The 12,550-nt window shown below is 37.5% G+C and overlaps 1 protein-coding gene across 3 annotated transcripts in view; it reads left to right on the forward strand.

Moving 5' to 3' along the window:
• Window positions 1-12,550, forward strand: part of HECW2 (HECT, C2 and WW domain containing E3 ubiquitin protein ligase 2) — a 177,983-nt gene that overhangs the window by 35,388 nt on the left and 130,045 nt on the right. Inside the window, exon 1 of one of the 3 annotated variants that reach the window (XM_072873879.1) lies at window positions 8,131-8,162. The exons of the other annotated variants lie outside the window; for them this stretch is intronic. The gene's annotated coding sequence lies outside the window, so the exon portion shown is untranslated. Of the gene's footprint in view, window positions 1-8,130; window positions 8,163-12,550 lie in introns of those variants that run through there. 3 annotated transcript variants of the gene reach the window in all.

Genomic DNA, 12,550 nt, shown 5'->3' on the forward strand with positions numbered 1-12,550 from the left:
ACCAAATTATAAGTGTGTTTAGTGACTGTAGTTGTATAATCTAAACTCATAAATGCAATGTAAGAGTAAGAGTTTGGGCAAAATACTGATGCAGTTGGGCTAGAACCAGCTCCTTGTCCAACAGAGGCTGGAACATCAGCCCCTTACTTTAGTTTAAGCTTTTCTCGCAAGAAGGGTTGGAGAAGAAAAGTTATTGGTTGATAAGAAACTGTTCTAAATAGAGTGGGTTTCTCCTAATAAATAAATTGGGCTTTATCAAAAGCACCACAGTATTTCAGAGCAGTGCAGTTTAAGTATTTAAAGACAACTTTGGCATTGTTGTAATCTTAGAGAGTCATTGCAGAAATAAACTTCAGTCTCTCTATTCAGATGCTCAGTTTCAAACTATTGTACTTCTACATCCTGCAAGGCACAGATTAAAATTTTCCATGAGGCAAAAGAGCATGGTGAAAGTAAGGGCAGGCGGTAAGATTTGTGCTTTTTTCGAAGTACCTCTTGACAATCAAAGCATGCATGTTTTCTTCTGTTACTGCTTCTGGTTTGCAGATGTGGACTAGATTGAATGAAATCTGCAAAGATTTCCAAGGATAAAAGTTTCAGGAAAAGACAAGAAGTGGTAGCAAAACGCTTCATGAAAAAGTTTCAACTAAGAGATCTCTTTATTTATGATGTGCAAGAGAGCTTCCCCCTCTTTCTTTTGATTTTTAGGACATGACTTCTCTTCTGACATGGCTGCTTTTTACTGAATGTTGGCCATGTTTTCCTGGTTTGCATATTCGCTTCTCTTAGTTGATTTTGTCTCCTTGGAGAACACATCACCCTCTTGTGTTTAATAACTAAAAGTAATTGCTTGTGCATATAGCTTTAAAATGTCATACTTGGAGTCTACTGATTTTTTTTATTTTTTTTTGTTCCCTGACATGTTTCCTTTGTTAGACAATGAGTCACAAGCTGTCTCATCCTATTAATAGCTTGTTAATTTTTAATTTCAAAGTCTACTTTTGTAAATGTACTGTATTTAGTAAATCATTAGGAGTACTCTGCTTCCCTAAATATCTAATTATGCGTTTCAGAGCAGTTTTATCAGTTTAATTCATTGACTACATACAAATTGTATGGATTAACAAACAGCTTGCTAATAAAATCCTCTGTTTATTGGAGGGTGACAGTTTTTCTCTTAAATAAAACATGGCTCTGGTTAACTGTTCCTGGCAGCGTGGCTTGTGCATAGTGTTTTGTCATTCAGTTTTTCAAATCTTAGATCCTGGTGGTATGTATTAAAAATAAGTAATTGGTAACAAGATCAACAATATGAACTCTGACAATACTCTTCAGTCTTTTTTCATAAATATTTTGAAAGTAATTTTAAATATTCACATAGTTAATGGCAATACAGTGCTAACACCTATCAGGTACCAATTAGAGAAGCTGTCAGGGATGCTATGAAGGAGAAGTGAGGAGAGCTTTATATAGCAATTCTCAGTTGAATGTGTTGGGAGGGTTTAAAACCTTTTCTTAGCGTATCATACTTTGAAAGGTGTTTCAGGGATGGTTAAGATGATGTTGACACATTCTGATAAGGAATCTTTGAAGCAAATGGAGGAGGAAGAACCTCAGACCCAGAAAGCCATGAAAAATCTGCTTTAAAAGTAACAGTTGCTTCTGTGGTTTTCGTATTTATTTAATACCATAACATTAAGACCAGAGATGTAGTCCTGGGACTCTCATTACTTCAGAAATTTCATGATGTGCATTCAGATTGCCTCTAACCAGTTTCTGCCTCTTCAGCACTCCATTTTGCTCCCCTTCCTGCTCCCTAATATAGGTCTTAAAACCTGCTTCATAAGAATTTAAATTCTCTTAGAAAAATGTGTCTATTATTCTTATGTGGGATTGATGTTAGATGTAAAAGACATTTTGTATTTCCAGTATCTCACCTACTTCTATTTTCATCTTTAACAAAAATAATGGCATGTTATGAAATTGGAAATTTGAAGTGAGTAAAATAGTATTTGCTACATTAAATGTATTTTTGAGCTTGTTTTGTTCTGTGATTAAGAAAAATGAGATCTCAATTTTGTTAGAGCTTTTTGTCATGAGCAAGTTGTTTTATTTGAAAGACCTAAGGCACATTGTGTTTTAGGCTTTGCCCTAGTGCTAAATCAGGCTTTCAGTCTGGTCCCGATCCCAAGCACTCCGACGTGGCAGAGAGGCTCCCGTTAATTTCAGCAGGAATTGAGCTAGCCTTTACCTGGTCAGTATGTTTGCATGCGTGCTTGAGGTCATCCACTAAATGTTGGGGGGAAATACCCTCTGGCCACAGTTGGAACTGCAGGGATGATATTTCACTGGCCACACTGTTACTGGGTAACATTAAATTGCATTTTACCATGTGCCCCACCAAGTACAACTGGAAGACATATTTGTGCCTTAACACAGAGAAGGTTCCTCAGCCTGTATGTAGATTGTAAGACAGCTATAAAAGCTCATGTTATATTTGGATCTGTTTGGTTATTGCTCATTAAATGTAGACAGTATCCAAAATTATACTTTTTAGCATTAAGGAGTCATGTATTTTTCAGGAATTGTTTTTCTGGTCTCATATGCTTAAATCACTTTATTTCTGTTGCCTGGCCTCATGACACCTTTTGTGGCATGACTCTGCGGCATTCTATAATCTCCAGGAATTTCAGTGCCTATTATATCATGCACTCTTAATTAAATTGTGCCAGTAGCCTGTAGGTAGCAGAAGGTACTGTCCTGGTGGCTTAAAATTGCCAGTAGTCTTGCCTGATTTAAACAACAACAAAAAAACCAACACAAAGCAAAACAACAAACCCAAACAAACTAACAAAAAACCCCACCATACATTTCTTAGTGTGTTCATAGCTGGATACTGGTTAAAATGTGGTGTGCATAACATACTCTGTGAACCTTTGTAAGCTTTTCTGGATGCGTTGTTAGAGCATGAAACCCAGGTGCCTTTCAGCCCCTGGGGCCAGTAGACAGCCTGCATTCTCTGTGCACACAAGAGAACAAGTGGGACTATTTGAAGAGTGAAATAAAAGAATTGCAGTTTCTGGTTAGCTCTGAAAGGCCGGTGACATGACATACAATGGGAACAATTTAATTTTCTGACCCGCTAGAAAGTTCCCTGATGGATCTGTGGCAGTATTTTCTGATCTTTTAATTACCATGCCTCTCCCTCTGCAAAATGGTCTGTCCAACCACTAAGTGTGCTATTAACACTTTTTAATAGCCTATCGATTTGCTTTTGTGTAACCTATGCTCCCTGTACATCTGCTGGTCAGAGCTGAACTGTAGTAGATCAGCACCAGCTTCCCCTCGCATTGATGTCCAGTGCTCTGCGAGTGATGGGGACGATTCCAGACTGAGCACATCTCATCTAACTGCAGAGGTATGTGCAACCTCTGGCTGCTACTGGATGTAGTTCAGGACCTGAGAGATTAGCTACATCACTGAAATTCATAGCCCAGAAAGCAAATTTTAACACTTAATCTTTTGCTGTCATGCAATACTTCAGTTTTGAAACTGCTCATTGTTACTTGTGCCAAACCTTTGTCTTTATTTATTATAAAATAAGTATTTGCCAGTTTGCTTTAAAGGTTGGCATATTTTCCCTTGCATCAGAAGGATCAGTTTGCCTATCTTAACACTTAAATGCCACAAGCGTGCTCTGGCACTCTAAGTCTACCTTTGCTAGGTCTTTTATTACCATTTGCTTCAGGAACTGTAGCTCTAAGGTAAGGTATTAAGGAAGATGCACAATTACAGTGATGATCCAAATTTATGCTGCTGATCCACTGCAGTACAGATTGGTTTTGCTAACCCAGCACTTCTGGTGCTAATTTTCTAGAAAATGCCAGTAAGCAAAGCGTAATAGGTTTCAGAAAGTTATTTTCATGGAAAGTGGTTGGCATGAGTGTATGTCATGTATATCTGCTCAGAGCTGATCATGACTTCTGGTCAACTGCAGCAGGAACTACTTTTACCACTGTGTTAGGTTGGATGCAATTATAAAGCAATTTTTTCTTTACTGATAAGAAGAAACATTAGAAAATAAGTGTGTTTGAGACTAGCATGTTTTATAATTGAAGCTCTATTTTTGTTCTAGCCAAGATATAGCATCTGATGGGATGTCAGCAATACTGGTATATGTGCTCCTCTGTGACCAAGGAGAAATGGATTTAAAGTAATTATATTTGTGTTGGTGACTAAAAATAGTCTGCTTTGTTTCCTACAGTCAGTATTAGTGGACTCTGAATTTCCAGTGAATTTCTTCTACTGATCACAGTGTTATGACACTTGGATTCAAAACTTTTGCCTTGTCCAGTAGGGATATTAATTTGAAGTTGACTAATTCAGTCTATGTTATTTTAGTACTGGAGGCTTGCTGAGCCATTTTCAGCAGCCTCTGCTTTCCCAACTGCAGCTGGCATCACTGGTGTGTACTGGAGTCTTGCACGGTGTTATGAAAGGCTTCCAGTGAAGCTTTTTGAATGAATGAGTGATCTGATTCCTCAGGGTCTGTAAAGCTACGGCACTTCAACAGCAGAACCATCTTGTCACTGGACATGGCTGTGATGGCAAGAATAGCTAATTGCTGCTTCTGATGGTGTTTGTGACTTTCTGAAGTGTCTGCTTCAGGGTTCTAGCAGCATTATTTTAAAAAGTGTTTTTCTATTGTATCACTGCTTTGTCTAATCACTGGTATTCTTTTGCAGTTCCAGCATCCTTCTTGAGTTTTTGATGTTGGCAGCTGTAAGATTTGTTTGTATTTTAATCTGAGGTTTGTGTATACATTGTGTACACAGGGTGGGGTAGGATTGTTAGTGAAGTACGACAACATCCTCTGCTTGATTGGGCTGCTACTGCTGTTCAGGAAACACAGCTTAAACTTGCTGCTCTGGAACCTGATGGAGGGGTGGTTGCCTAAACCTGACATTTTTTATTATTGAGCTACTGTAACTACATGAGAGGGGAAAACAGTTAAGTGGTAATAATTAGTAATTTGACTGTAGTCATACGGTCACATCGTTTACTAGACAACTGATTTTAAAAAAAAATCAAAGCAGTCTCAAACTACATAGAAAACCACCAGCTAACCAGCAGTGTTGATAGGAGGCTTCATTCATATGTCTTAAAATAGTGATGTTTTGGCAAACTATGAAGTCCAATCAATATGCAGGTATTTGTTTCTAGTGATTTCTCTTTAATTCTGCTTAGTAATAACCTACAACAGAGGTTGGCTGTGACAATTTGGCACGAGTGGAGGCCTGACACAGAGGCAGTGGCGTTATCTAACTAGAAAGCTGCATTGCATCTTACTTTTTGGGAAGGTCACCCTCTGAAGTTAACTTCCAAATGTGGGAAAATGCAGGGACATTTCCATTAACAGGAAAAAAACCCAACCAACCAGGATAAGGTTCCCCCCTACCACTTTTCTTCCTTTTTTTCTTTTATGTCATTGGGTTTTGATCAAGTTGCATATAGCTATATTCAGTCAGGGTTTTTCCTAGGTTAAACCAAAGCATTCCATACTATTCTTTGGATATTAAGAGGCAGGAGATTTGCACAGGCAATACTGAATGATAATAAGCTGCTGCCTCCCCCACTGTACAGTCCCCAGTGTGAGCTGGGCATCTGGCTGCCAGCTTTTTTTTTTTTTTTCTTTTTTGTTGAGGGGAAGAGGGTACTCTTTCTCCAAATTCCTGTTCATGCTTTAAAATTAATGAATAAATAAAATTTATTAATGCATAATGGAAACCTCTTAGATGAGTCTGACTTTACCATTCTTTGGGGCCAGGTTCTACCCGAGATCTGCAAAATGGTACGCAGAAAGGAAGTTCCTTCTTCCCCTGTTGTCACTGTGCTGTAGCTGTCATCATCACCACCCAAATTATCAGCTAAAGTAAAAGTCAATGTGCCTGTTAGGAGTCCCTGATTTTCACAAGTATATCTAGCTGTATCTTTTCCCATTCATTTTTATGATGTGAGAAGATATGAAATACTGGAATACTTTTCAGAGGAGTAGAGCTATATAACTATTATTTTGTTACGCTGTTCTCAGTTACCAGTGGGAGACAGACAGGGAAACTGGGAGGGGAGTGCCCTATTAAGCATTAAGAAAACTTTCCCCGTATATACCAAAGTGGTGAATCCTTCTCTTACATGATATGTCTAGACAGAGCTTTAGATATCTTTCACCTTTTGGAAATGGATGCCAGACTACAAATTTTACCTTGAATGTATGGTTGGTTGCCTTTCCTGCTGTCGTGGCTGTCCTTGCAAGCTAGTGCTCAGAGGGTAGGGATAAGAGGAATTCTTGTGCTTGGTGCAAGATTAATAACCGTTTTGTTAAAACTTGGTATTGAGAGGGTGCACAGAGACAGAGAGATGGCTGCTCTAGGACAAACCAGATTTTTAAGGCTGAACTGTGTTGGAGGAAATAGGTTGTTGGTGGATCATGCTGCAACAGACTCCTTTCGAGGCACTCGGAGGGGCTTAAGGGTGGTAGAGGGGTTAGGAAAGAATCTCGTCCTGCCTTTTAGAGAAATCAGATATTGAGAGACACCATATTCTGCATGAGGACAGAAAAAAGAAGAACAGATGGGCCTAATACTGTACCAGATGAAAAATACTAAACTTTGCCATTTAAAAAAAAAAAAACAAACAACTACCCCTCCAACCCCCCCTGCTCCCAAAATCCTGGATGGTCAGGGGAGGCATTTTGAAGCCTAAAATGCACCTGTGAATAGTAAAGGCACCAAAATAATGAAAGATGTCAGTGCTGTGGGTTTTTTCTGGTTCTGTGTATTGCTACAGCTGTGGTAAAAGATGGATTATTTCTGAAACATCTGAAAAAAAATCTGTGTGTCTGATCACTGCAACTATAATGTGTCATAGGAAAACCAAACATAGATCTTGAGTGTTTACTAGGATGAAGCTGTATGGGGGAAAGAAAAGTGTGCTTTGCCCATAATATTTTGAGCTTCCAGAAAGTCATGTCAGCTTTACTCTGAATTAGTAGTTGTATGCCTATGAAAACCTCAAATTCTAAATTGTCTTCACAAAGACTAAGCCAAGGACATTCCAGTGAAAATCCCTGTCATGTTATTGCACTTTTTGTACTGAACCCCAGAAAAAAGATGAAAATGGTAATAGGTGATACAAATATTTTTGTTTTGATAAACTGTTATTTAAACATGCATATTTATCCTTAAAAAGCTGAATGTTAGCTCTGCTGTAAGGTGGTGTGTTTTTTTTTTTTTAATTAGGACTATATCTGATGTGGATTAAATTACTTTTTGTTGTTATACATCGAGAAATAGAGAAAATTCAAAATCAAACCAGGATTATTTTTATAATACAGATTTCAGAGTAATTTAAGATGATACTAGACTGCAGTGTACTACGATTTCTTTGTTTTTGTTTCCTTTTGCCACACAGCATTAGCAACTGTTAACTCAATATGCATGCTTTGATTTAAATACACCAAGGTGGTTTTAAAAACATGAGTACACAAAACAAATTGTCTTAAAAAATAATAAAAAATTCCTCAACATAAATAAGTGTAGGAAATTTAGGCCTCCAGATGAGATTGTCTTAACTTCTGTTTATATATTTAATGGTATGTGTGCTAGGATTTCTTGGCTGTATTTATAAACACTGATTTCAATCTTCTTCCGTTTCCTGGTCCTGTAGCACCTACGCCCTGGGGTGGATTTATATAGAATTGTGCTGTGTTCCAGAATGCGCTCACTCTCAGCCAGAATTAGCGCAGTCTTTATTAAAATCTGTTGTTCATTTATATCTGTAACATGACATGATGCATGATGTTAGAAATGAATGTTAAAATCCAAACAGACTCTTTGGATTTGTTGCATTTGGCTTAATTTTAGACTTCTTTCCTTGGTGGGATGATGAAAGAATGACGAGAATATGTGTATTTTTAAAATGAAATATTAAGATTAAAAAGTAAAGATTTAAATAGTTATTTCAGTTTTATTTAAGTCTTGTGGTTACATCTGCTGCTGTTTGTTATCTGATGCAGGAGTCTTCTTTCAAATGGATTCTTTCTAAACACACTAATTGGGGATCGGGACTAGGCTGCTGAGAGATGTGTGCCTGTTGGTAGATGGGTGAGTGGACTATGAAAACCCACACAGTTTGCTGCAGATTCCTTCAAACCTTATGGCAGAGGGTGGAGGTCTTCAGAATCCTTTATGCCTTGATCCCAGAGGCTTGCTTTTTTGTGCAACAGTGAATTAGGGCCAATGTCAACAATGTAAAAACGCACGGTGAGAGTAATTTTAGCAATGGCCTATTTCTTCACAGGATGAAGATGAATGAAAATTGTACAGCCTGGAGAAATCCTGTGATACATGTCTCTATTTTTAGCTCTACTTATTAAAAAAAGTCATGCATATTTAATAGTAAAAATATTAATTCATAATAGGCATCATCTTTATATAGCCCACTTCATATTGTTGTCTTTTCATTAATTGTTCATTTAGATTCTGAAGGATTTCTGCTTAATTTAGTGCAGAAGCCAAGGAAAGTGGCAAATGCAGCAGTAATGCTGCAAGAAAAAGAATTACAGTGTGTGATTACTGAACTAAATAATGAATTGTAATATGTACTCACAAGGCAAGGAAGCATGGGCAGTGATAGCTTTGATATCTCCAGCTCCCTAGTGGTCTGCATTCTAGCTCAAATAATTTTCTCATCTAGAGAACACAGACCAGACAGACAATGTGTATTGGGTATGCTTGCAAGTGGTGGTGGTGTATGCGAGTTACCACAGGAGTATCATTTTTGTCATGGTGGAGTTCCTTAGGACTCTTAACTATTTTTCTCTTCTCTTCAGTGTGATTACTGATTGTGAACTGTAAATCAGTAAACTGTTAAATAGGCAAAGCTTTTTCTATCCGTTTCCCTTTTCCCTTCTAGTTCTCTCTTTGAATTTTAGCGTGTGTGTCTCTGCTTTGAGCCTGTTCCCTGAAGTAGTCTGTGTTTCAGCAGAGCTGTGGTCCGCACCTCTGACAGCTTCAGTGATTGCACTGCAGCCGTTCAGCATTAAGCAGATAGGGACTTTGTATGGCATAGCGTATGTCTAAGTGTCCTACTGATGTTCTTGCTACACCGTAAACAAATGCAGGCATCTTCTGTTAATAATCTTTTGATATAAATTAATTCATCTGACTCAGTTGTGGAAAAGCGTTTGTCCAGAAGAGAGTAACTAGATACCGATCTGACTTCTTTTTACAAAAATGAAGTACTCTGTTTCTTGAATTATCCAGCTAAAATGTTTGCCTAAAATTATTTAAGTAGTGTTTTCAAAAAAACAGTAAAGCAGTTGGTGTGTAAGAATTCCGTCATAGTGCTCAAGCGTGAATGTCTGAGCTAAATTATATTTCTGGGGAAAATCTGAAGTAGGATATAAAATTGCAATTTGCATTTCTTTAAAACAACTTGTTAGACTTGCAAGTGTTTGTATGTTGTTTTCTGGTTTGTAAAAGACAACCAACAGAACTGGTTTGTTTTAGAGCCCAAGTGTGTTGAGTATTAGAAGTGATGTATCCTGTGAGTACAGAGGGCAGTATCATCAACACCTTGGTATACAGCCCTGCTGACTTTCTGCTTGGATTTATTGAAACTGAAGATCAGCATCTGTGTATAATACAGACAAACAGAATGCAGACAAATAGCTGGTTTTTTTTCTTATCCTGGGCTCTTTTTTGCAGATTATAAGGAAACAGTTTGAAAGAGTGTAGAGCAGGTAAGTTTTCTGGAGGAGGAAATCTTTAGGGCTTAACATCTCTAGTTTCTGCAAAGATTACATTCATAGTTATTTGATTCTCTGCAATATTTGCAACTTAATATACTGAACATAATCGGCACTGCATTTTAGCAACACGTTAGTTACTGTGGTAATGCTGTAAGTTCTGCTGAAAAAAGTATATATGAGTATGTGGCTTAATTTTTACCTTTTAGCTACAAGTTCTTATGTGTTTTGAAGTGTTACAAAGACAGAGAATTGAAGAAAAGCTGATTAAAAGAAATTCCTAGTGAATCTAGGAATACTGTTATGCAAAATATGGCAGTATTGAAATGTTTTTGCTAACGGCACCTCCTCCTTAAGGACATACCTTGCACTGTCAGGAAGCAAAAGGCATTGCCTTTGAGCTGGCCTAACAGTTGTTCTGCTACTCCTGCTAGTTTCAGGGACATCTTTGGTAGCTGATTGCTTAGTATATTATCAGGCAAAAAGCTCTGTTAAACTGTAGGCAAGCAGAAATGTTCTGATGTCTTATATCAGCCAAAGAGTCTCCTCAAATCTTTATGGAAATGCAGTGTTTTTTTGGGGGAGATTGTAACTGGTAAAATGTTCCTAATTGAAATACCAGAAGGGTAAAAAGGGCAGGAGGACGGAAATTCGAATGTGTACTGATGGACAGGTAAATTCACTCCAGCAGAATTTGTCAGTTTTTAAAAATATTTTTTTCCTGTTTTCCTGATCTACTGATTGTATCTATAGTTTATTTATAAGACTTAGGTACACAAAGCTTTGGGTTGGTTTTGTTTTTAATTTTACTTTGTTCTTTAAGGAGACCAACTGAGTCTTTTTTTAAGACATCTTCCACCCCCACTTCCTGATCAGTTTTACCAGCCTAGAACTTTTAAAAAATTGAGAATCAGGGAAATTACTTATCTACAGAATGGTGGGCACTCTTTTTTTATTCTACTTTTAGTCTGCTAGCATGTTTCAGTTATGGAATTCTTGAATTTGAAGTCAGTGTATATATTTTACACAAAGAAATGCTGTTTTTCAAGTTGATAATAGACCCTTTGTGACAAAAATGAATAAATAACATGATGAATTGAAGTGGTGTGCTGCTTTGAGAGGAACAGAGCATTCCTGTGTTTCCTGATAACGTGGGAATCTCTCAGTGTGAGAGATGTACCTGTTCTGTGGTGGTTTGATACCATTTCAGTGAGTGAAATCAATTTTACATGGTAGAAAACTGAGCCTGTAAAGGCTTGATAATAGGAATGATTGTATTGGATTTGGACTTGGCTGGGTGGAACAACTAATTTTCATTCATATTCATTGTATATTCCAGGGATTTCCATCAGTATAGAATGGATTTCCAGTTTAAAATTGAATGAAAATAAATGTATATAATTGCTTATTGCATAGTATATATACTAGCTTTTAATAACTGCCAAATAAATACTTAAATCAGGCTCTGTTGAGTATTGCTAAAATACAGCTGTCATTTATGGATGTGACACTCATTGAGTAGTATCTGCATGGGTTTGGATTGCAGAGACTTGGAATGAAACTGCAGAACTACTCTGATAGTAAGTAGTAAATAATTGTACTACTACTTCTGTCAAGTGCATTATTTTATAAATGGCTTTCTGAATTGTGGCTTTTCTGGCCTGGCAGTTTTCCTTCCTTTTTTCAAAGGAACACATATTTTCTTTGCTGTTTGTCAGGCTTTTTGGCATTGTACTCTTTCTTCTGGTTACACGTTTATTTACTTTTCTGGACAGACAAATGCTAAATTGTTCTTTTCTGTAAAAGTTCTGTATTTTGGCCTTTACTGTCCCTTGTGAAAAAGCCTTGGGAGAAGATGTATAATTGGGGAACTCTGGGCTGGTGCTGCTGATGTTCTGGAAGTCCTAAAGACAGGAGGGAGTTTCAAGAGAGTTAAATAGGCTACCCATTTTTCTTGTCATTAATATGTTCTTGCAGGCTTTCACATACATAAGTATAAGCATATATAACAGTTTATTCACAGAATAATTAAATTCACATTTTCCCATCCATGACAAAGTAGCTTCTCACAGAGATTATATTCTGCCTTTCTGGTATAGACATTTGAAGGGGGCTATATTTTAGACGGATTGTGTGACCTGACATCAAAAGCTGAGAGCAACTGCATCAGTACTTCAAAGGAAATTCTTCAGGACAACCAATCGACAGCAACTAGCAGCAGATATATCAGTGTCATGAACACTGAAGATCAAACCTCTGGCAGTGGGGATTCTGATTTTAAAGTTTATATAGAGTAATATTGTATCGTGAATTGTCCAAGGCCATAGTTTCATGATACACTGGGTTTAATGGCTACACATCTGTACCTCCAGTCTCTGCCTCATTTGTGAACTCAACTCTTTGAGGGGTGGTGCTACAGGTAAAATTACTGAAATAAATGAACTTGGTTAAAGTAGTTGCCGCTCCAGGAGGAGGTTGAGGGGCTGTGTAATACATACGGAGCAAAGCCTCTTGGCTATGAAATTGCACTAAAATTTCCAGTCAAGTTTTGTTTCTTCATGTGAATAGTCTAGAGGATAAGAATGTATCTGGTACATTTCACTTAAATGAATGTGCAATTCTTATATTGCTACTTCCGGTGAAAGACAGGGATGAGTTTTAGGCTATAGACATCCTCTTGTATATCTGCAGAGCAATACTAAGATACATCTGCAGGCCAGCCAGATCCCACAGCCTGGCAGC

The sequence above is a fragment of the Ciconia boyciana genome, chromosome 10 (assembly GCF_034638445.1).
Source record: "Ciconia boyciana chromosome 10, ASM3463844v1, whole genome shotgun sequence".
In the NCBI taxonomy this organism is placed as follows: domain Eukaryota; kingdom Metazoa; phylum Chordata; class Aves; order Ciconiiformes; family Ciconiidae; genus Ciconia; species Ciconia boyciana.